Source organism: Anguilla anguilla, chromosome 3 (assembly GCF_013347855.1).
Source record: "Anguilla anguilla isolate fAngAng1 chromosome 3, fAngAng1.pri, whole genome shotgun sequence".
Taxonomy (NCBI): domain Eukaryota; kingdom Metazoa; phylum Chordata; class Actinopteri; order Anguilliformes; family Anguillidae; genus Anguilla; species Anguilla anguilla.
This window is the reverse complement of record NC_049203.1, coordinates 42,647,235-42,656,390: the sequence shown is the minus strand read 5'-3', so window position 1 is coordinate 42,656,390 and position 9,156 is coordinate 42,647,235.

The window sequence follows — 9,156 nt, the reverse complement described above, 5'->3', positions numbered from 1 at the left end:
GCCTATATAAATCAATGATCAGTTCAGATCAATGATTCGCAACGAGATTAAACGGTTTTAAAATGTTGCAGAGAAAATTGCAGCGGCTTAGTTGCTGAGCGTCTGAATCTTTTATACGGTCTATGGTCTGAAGCCGTTGCCTGCCCTGGGGTCTCAAAAGACCCACCTTGTCAAATCGCCAAGTGCAGAACTTTTACAATCAGACGTCCTGGAATTTTGCAAGTTGCATCCAGTCTCGTTGCGAATCATCGATCAGAACTGGCCTTTAGTTAGCTGCATTGCAAAGTTGCAACAAAGTAGCGTTGAATTCGAGATACAGTTTGAGGTCGGTACCGGTCGGTAGCGTTAGTTAGCATTTTTTCTAATTGTCAGCTGACATTACATTATGTTAATTACATTAGCTAGCTAGCTAACGCAATGTTACCTGATATGAGAGATGGCTACTGTGCACAACGTTGTCTAAACTAATGTTGCCTTTCTTGACACAGTCCGGTAGCTAGCGTTAGCTGTGCAAATGGCTAGCCTGTGTAATTTAGTAACGTTACATTGTCATCAAATGTAATACGAAAGCTACATCAACAAATAATATAACCTCTCATGTTACACAAAAACTTTTTAGGGTTCCATAATTGTCTCTGTTATTGTAACGCTAACAGACACCAGAGAAAAACAGTAAGCCGCTCACACAAGTGAGTTGAAGAGCGAGCCTGTTGCGTTAGCTCCGCCTACCCTCTCTGGCGGACCAAGCACTGATGGGTGATGGAAAGCGCGTCAGTAACTGTGCGCCGCTTGTGACTTTTTTCACGGGAATGTCGCCACAGACACCCAGTTCTTTCATTATTAATATTATTATTATTATTATTATATAACTTAATATAATAATAGGCTCAAGCACCACTGTGTTACCTAATTCAGCGATAGATAGTGATTTAACAGACATTTATTTTAACCCTCTGGGGTCGAGAGCTCCGCCGGCGGAGCTCGACAAGATGAAATTTATTTTCGTTTCTATTTGGATGATTAACTTCACGTGCTGTTATCATACAGACGCAACAAAAACATTGACAGAAACCTTAGAATTGCGACTTTCCAATGCGCCCATTGGCAAATAATTTGAATTGTTTTAAATGTTCTAAATTTGATTAATTAGATCATGTATGCTTTGTTAAACTTTACTCATTACTATGTGAATTTCGCTCTGCAGGAAGTCCGCCCAAATCGCATTTACATGTTAACAACATTATAATTACTCTCCATAGTACGAGACTAAAGGAGGGGCGATGCGAGATCCATGTGAGAAATGCCAAATCTGCGAAAGCGGGATAGAATGTCAACGTGTCACCCAATTCACTTCTTTTGAGGTGAACATTTCTATTAATTTTGGAAAATGGTCCGTCCGGAAGCCGACACTGATGAAGAGCGGTGTCATTTCGAACAGCGAACTGTTCCAGCTGAGGATCAACTTCATGCGTAAGTATGTTTCTTATGGTCATATTGGTAAATATGTGTACTGCATTGCAACGTATCTGTGTGTTTGTAGGAATATCCAGCAATATGCGTGTTTGTAAATTCCCACACTACGAACGATTCGAACTATTGCATCTCAAAATTATAGGCTAGGCTCTCTGCGTCTGGTTGTGTTAGAAGTATCAGGTAGACTGTATGTTTTTTGATCATATTGGTAATAAATAGCCCGTGGCGTGGCTAAGATTCTAAAACTGATGTCCTCGCACAATCGATATTAGCATACTGTAAGTAAATTCGGGAAATAGCAATATAATAACCACTTAGCTAAACAGACCTAGCCTACTTCAGATTGAGGCATTGTAATTGATGAGTTGCGTGTAGTTGAGCTGGAATAGCAATGTTTATTTAGTTTAGCTAATGTTGTTTCATTGACAGCTTGCATTATTTGTAAACGTGTGCTGTATTACATTCTCTGTGTGTTTGTAGGAATATTCACTAATATGTGCGCTTGTAAATTCCCACACTACGAACGATTCTAACCATTGCTTCTCAAAATTATAGGCTACCTCTCTGTGTCTGGTTGTGTTTGTTTGGTTCTTTGTTTGTATATGATGTAACCATGTCACATTTCCTAAGTTTTGTTTTCATTAGTTAGTGGTGTGCCCCTTTTTTGTAAAGCACATTTAATTTTCACCTGTTGAAGGAAATGTGCTATATAAATAAAGTTTGATTTGATGTCACATTTCCTAACAATTTTGTTTTTATCATATTTACAGAGATGCTGATCAGGAAACACGGCCTAGTTCACCACTAGCTAAGAGGCCACGCAAGCGTTGCAAGAGTACACCAGTCTCATCTCATCTTCCATGCAGTTTACTTCAATAAATGTTCTGAAAATCAAAAGATGTCTTTGTTTCTGTCTTCTAAATGGCTCACTGAGTCTTTGTCTTAGTGGTGGGGAGGCATGCGGCCAGGTGTGAATAGCCTACTTAGCTGGCAGGTCGTCCTACCCAATGCATATTCATTACAGAAAGGCCATTTGCCCTCCCATTCTCACCTGATGTTGAAAAATAGTAGTCACAACACTAACTTTTAGCAATGTATTTTATATTTCTCATTGGATTTGCTAAAATATTTTGTCATCTTTTGATACCCAAGACCTTGATGAACACATTTCAGTGACGAAAAGTCTTATACACAATTGTTCAGTGTGCTTTATTACAACATTCCTGTGCATGTTCAAAACTACTGTTTACAGTTTGTGTGTTTTTAGAGCAGTTTACAATCCACACATGATTATGACCTACTTACTGCTGCTATATTATTGTAGCTGAGTCTGTGCTGAAAACAAAGATGTGAAACACTTTGGAATCACTGTATATAAAGTTGATGAAATGTACACAAATGTCAGAGCATCGCACAATCACCAGTGTGCCTCATTTTACCCTTAGACCCCAGAGGGTTAAAGAAAATCTTAGAGATTATTACTTTAACCAGATAGCCTGTTGAAATTTTGTTTTTTCACAAAAAATTACGCATGCGTAATTAAGCTACCCGTAATTTCAGTGTTTGTGATTTATTTACATTACATGACAGCAGCTTGTCCCTTTGGACCCTGAAAGTGAACTTATTAAATTGAATGCCATCCAAGGTCTTGACAATAAGAATTCCGTTTGTATGAATGAATAGTGTATACAGTACATATAGGGACATTGGGATACTGGGAGTCATTAATTGTTTTGAGGGACTGATGTCAATAAAGATGATTTGCATCGAGCCAGTTGTGGTAATGTATACATAAATAGAATTGAACTTGCAGAACATGTATTTCAGTATGAACTTATCATCTTTCTTTTACCTGTCACTAATCACTTCATATATTTCTGATTTGACAATATACACCCGAAAGGACAAAAGGAACCCAGTGTCACTGTGGCTTGAAAGGCGGTGGAAGCAGGGCCGTGCACAGACATTTTGGGGGGCAGGGGCTCAATTGAAAAAAAAGGACACCCTCCACCCCCTACGCACCATCCCCACTATTTTCATCCTGGTATTGCCACATGACACCAAATTCATAATCATACTATGTTCATAATATGGGCCCTGTTTTGGGTCTTCTGAAACATAATTCCTTAAAGTAATACGTCATTCATTTTCACCCAATATCTGAGTCAATCTTAGGCAGATGCACGTGTCTCAGGTAAGGCCACCCCTGAAGATCTTTCTGTTGTGGAATGTTCCCTCTGTGGACAGGCATACTTTCCTGTGTATAGGTGTTAGGTAGTTCACAGTAATTGTCATCATCTAAACCAGCCACTTCCCTTGATCCAGGAAAGCTTAAGTAACCTCTGTCTTGTTACCCTTTTTACTTTTAACTTGCACTGGAACTATTGGGAGTTTACAATCATGGTTGCCAGCCCCGGTAAGACCACTGGATACCAGAACACGGCCCAATGCTGTGTCCGATTCTCTCTTAGCTTGAATCTGTTCCCTTCTCCCTTGGGTGGATACGAAGTACGCTGGGATGCTTAAGACTGCATACTTTACATGAAAGATGATTCCTACAGTCTCTACTGATGTGTCCATTACACAAACAGCCGAAACAAACACCACTCTCCTATAGGAAGTTAATCTTATAACTATGAGCCCCTTTCTCCAGTTGAGGGCACAAATCCAATGTGTGTCCACCACCACAGAACAGACAAACCTTCTTAGCTGTTGAGACCATTTCCCTTCCTTTAGTTTCAGGTTATGTTTTCCTTTCCACAGTGCCCACAGTAGTGGCAAAGCTGCTTCCTTTAGCTCTAGAGCGAAGGTGTGGCTTGATTTTGTTCACACCTTTGCTTACTGCCGGTGCTGGGCCATCCTCTATTGCCAAACACAGGGTCTGCTGCAATCTTCACTTGTTTTTCAATGAAATTAACAATGTCAATGAAAGTAGCCCTCTGGTTGCAATTCTCTTGCAGGTCTCAGGCCACCATTCTCCATCTGTCCCTGAGCTTGTAGGGCAACTTTTTTTACAACAGTCAACATATTGGCAGGCATATCCAGCTCATACATGTACTGTACTTCTTCCATGGCGTTGCAGCATCCTCAAAGAAAAAGACTGTAATCTTGAAGAGCCTTCACATCTTCAGATGTTATGGGAGTCCATGAAAGAGCCTTTTCCATGTGTTCTTGTAATAAAGCTTTAGCCTTGATATATCCTCTCTTAGGGTCACCATGCTGACAGCTTCTGATGAGTTCCCTAGGGGGACCCCTGGTGTACTGATCAAGGAAGTAGAGATAGTCACTATAGCTGTCGGTCTTGCTTTCAACACTGTTCTTCAAAGCCTTTATGAACACATGATAATGCAACGGATCACCATCAAAGATTTGTATCTCTCTTTTAGGCAAAGATGAGAGACACTGTTGTTGTACCAGTAAAGTTGTTATTTCATTTTGTTTCTTCATAATGTCGAAACTATGATTTTGATCTCTGCTTCCTGGCTGTAAGCAAGTGCTCCCTTGAGCATTTAGGACCATTGGATAATTAAGAGTCCCATGCTTGTGGGTTTGTTTATATTTCCCAGACGTTTGAGGAACAAATTAATCTGCATAAACACTAAGTGTTTGTGTTTTCCTTTGTGCCTTTTCAAAATAGGACTTTATGCCATTGGCCTGTTCTGTTGCAGCGATTTCTTCCTCCAAGTTCAGCTTCTCTTTTCTTTTCCTAACATGTTCATCTTGCTCTTCCAGTGCATGTAATTTTTGACGAGCCATCAGAGCAGTCAAATCAGCTTCTGCCTTAATGCGTGCAGAGGAGGATTTTTTTTCCTGTAGCAGAGTTGTGTGTGTCAGACCTTCTGCTTTCAACATTTGACACACTGTCACTAGGTTTCACATCAGCATCAGCTAGACTAGCTAGCTTGTGGACTAGTAGCCTATAGGATAACTCAACCTAGTCTAAAGTTGGCAAATCCAATATAAACCGGTTTATTCTATTTTGAGCATCGTATGTGTTGTTGTTTCACCTGTGATTTTGTTTTATGACATTGCAAAATAGTACACAGTAGGAAATTCACAGTATTGTTACCTGTTATCTACGGATGTCAGTACAGCAGCGTGCATCCATAACAAGTGGGCAACTGTGTCGATCAAGACAAAATAGTAGCGCTGAGGGGTCACGATTTACTCATGACGCTAAAACTGCGGACCCGTGCATATATTATCATATATATACTTAATATAATATAATTATCAATAATATATCATATATTATAATTATATTTTGGTTGGTGGTATGTATAATCTGTACTTTATATAAAATACAAATTATAAATACCACTGACCAAAAGGGCACTCGTCGAGCGAGAGGGCAAAAGGGCAGGGGCTCAAGCCCCCCTTGAGGTCTACCTGTGCACATGCCTGGGTGGAGGGGATAGTCCTACCTTTTGTTTATTTACCTTTTGTGAGTGTCACCATAATGTGTGCAATACATATTTTGAAAATGCTCTCTGCCTATTTGCTTGTATTATTTATTTATGTTTAGTTCTGGAGACCAGACCACTCACACCCACCCACATTTGGACAGGCATTTATTATTATTATATTTTGATTCTACAAAGCTTCTGGTTCAGATTTCATACACTTTTTTTTTTTTTGTATCTCAAGTAAGATGGATTACAGAAGCAGTCAATAATGAGAATTGGCTATTTCATTGTTGATGGCGTTTATTAGTGTAACATTACCAATATTATTATTTTTTGCATTCATATTGCATTAACGTTACCTTAACCTTTCTCCAGTGTTCGTTGCTCCCCCCTTATTTTAGTGTTCGCGGCAAAATTTGGCCGGTCCGTTTTACCTGCTCTTATATTAACACAAAAACCAACCCTTTTTGGTCCTCCATACCTGTGATAACCAGTCTGATTAGTCTAGCCTCGTAATTCGGGTAATCTGGGACATTTTTTGCAATTTTGACTTCTGCGACTTATTCCGATATCTATCTAACACATTAGATCGACACTTTAGACCTTTCTGAAATCCCTAAGATGTTTTCTAACCACACCAGAAGAAAGAATGTAGATATCATACCCAGAGGAGACATGCCACAACTATTAGTGTTCTTTGTGCCAAAAAAAAAAATCTGCCTGAATTTGATCATCTGGGACAGGTCACTTTGTAATCTGGGACACTTGTATTCGGCTTTAAAAAGCCTAAATCACTTTACTTTATGCATGCCAAGCTCAATATCACCAATTTTTAAAAAGCATTATGAAAAAAATGACAAGGACAGGAAGCTGAATATGAAAATGTATATTATTCATAGAAATTTCATTAATTCATAAACATATAAAAAAGTCATAACATTTTTTCCTAAAGAACTAAATAAAGAAAATATCAGGAAAAATACTTTCTATCTCTACACGGGATTAACAGTTCTACCGTGTTAATTCATTTAAATTCATTTAAAACATTCTATTAAAATTGTATAACATTTTATAAAATCAACTAAAATTCAAGCAACAGCAAGCAACAATTAGATTAAAGTAATTAATTTGGTTATTCGTTTAAATTCTCCATTCTATTAAAATTGAGGCTACTCAGGGAACAAACAGTCCTTGCAGGTGAGAGACCCATCATCATCTATCACGCCATTATCTTCTGCACATGTTTTGTGATACCAATGGCTGCAGACCGCACAGGACAGCCACTCTTCTGCGCTTTTGGGATCGTCTCTGTCCCCATATGCATGGTGGCAGATGGTGCATGGCTCCTCCTTCTTCTTCTTGGAATTTGGCTTTGGCTTTGGCCCTTTTACCTTGCCCTTCCCCTGAACGTAGGCAAAATGTTCATCGCTTGTGAAGTTCATGGATAGCGGGTTTGATCTCTTCCAGATGGTGGTTGGCCTTTCTCGGACTGGAACCTGGACCAAGTCCCTAAATGAGACTGCTGCTTCCTGCACGACCTGTACCACTGCCGTCTCCACCTCAACCTCATGTGCCAGAGGTGGTACAGCATCCTGGGGCACTGCCAGTCAGCACTGACAATGATGCTGCTGAAGAGGGGCATGCAAAAGGTGGGCCTCAGGACTGAGGTGAGGAGGGTGCATGGCTGCCTGCACAGGGCCCTGCAAGGGGTGGGCCTCAGGACGGAGGGGAGGAGGGCACACGGCTGCCTGCAGAGGACGCTGCGGTGGGTTATGGGTTGGTGGGGCACTAGGAGGTCTCTCTTGATGCTCTCTCTCCGTCGTTTCACTTAGCACGAAGAGGGCAGCGTCGATGTGGGCTGGGTTCAACGGGTAGATCCCACTGCCCCGAAAGCCAGCTATGGCATTCAAAGGGGTCGCTACCTTGCTCCAGGCCTTTGAAAAGACAGGCAAACACAAGGTTCTGTTTAGCCTTTTCCCCCCGCTCTCCCTGGTGATGGCCCTACTCTCCAGCCTCCAGTAATACTTGAGGCTCTTGAAGAGGGCCCTGTCTGCTGGCTGCAGGTAGTGCGTGGTGTGTGCTGGTAGGCCAAGGACATAGACATAGACATTGTTGTCCTTCATTAGGTTTAAAAACTCCACGTTAAAAACGTGGGAGCTGTGTCCATCAAGCAGAAGAACGTGTGGACGTGGGTCATCTCTTGACAGACTTTGCAACACAAATTGCCCCACTCCCCCACTCAAAAAATAACTGACTGTTTATCCACCCGTTGTCAGACATTTTTACCATGGTGTTTGGTGGACACCCCAGGAGCCACTCTGCCTTCAGCCGTTTGCCCTTGAATATAATTATTGTGGTACGATACCCACCGGCAGCATTCAAACTGGCAAGGCAGGTGGTCTCTCCCTTCTCACCAGCAGTGACTTCTAAACATGGTCCCCCAACCTCGGCAACCACCCTGGAGGAGAGGAAGTGGTTCTGCAGGCCCATCTCATCACAGTTCCAAATATGCTCCGGCGCATTTTCTAAGCCCAGGGACTTAATAATTTCTTCATAATTGCTGAACCATTTCATAACTACCGGGCGATTGAAGTCGGCTGCTCTGGAAGCGGACAGACCCTCAGGCTTTCTGATACTCAGGTTAGGGTTCCGCTTCAGGAACCCCTGAAACCAGGCATAGCCAGCTTTTTGCTTGGTTTCTGAGAAGCCCTTTATCCCTTTTTTTTAGCGAATTGGAATGCGAGGTTCTGGACATCTTTCATCCTTAGGGGAAACCCCCTTTTCCCAAGTGTCTTCACAAGCTCTGTGAGGGCATTTTCCTCTTCTTGGGAGATAAAGGGCTTCTTCCCGATTGTGTGCTTGTGGTCCCCTGTGCCATTGACTCTTCGCTGAAGGGTCGACTTCGGAACATGCCAGGCCCTGGCCAAAAAACGAAGATGAGGGACGTTACCTGCCTCCACTAACTCCCTGTACTCAGCTATAGCTCCCTTCATTCTAGTCTCACTCCATTGGTTTAGCTTCTTCCTACTTCTCTCATTTCCCTCTCTCTCTCTTCCTCGCTCTTTCTGTTGCCCTCTCTTTTCCTGACGCTGTGGTGTCATTGTATTCTGTAATACATTTCATTGAGTTAATTTTAGGTCATGGATATTTTCATATTTTAGCTGACTAATGACTCTCACATTTGTACATGATGAACAACTACAAAATACTGTGTGTGTGTGTGTGTGTGTGTGAGAGAGAGAGAGAGAGAGAAGGATCAGGTATGGCAGCGATGAAG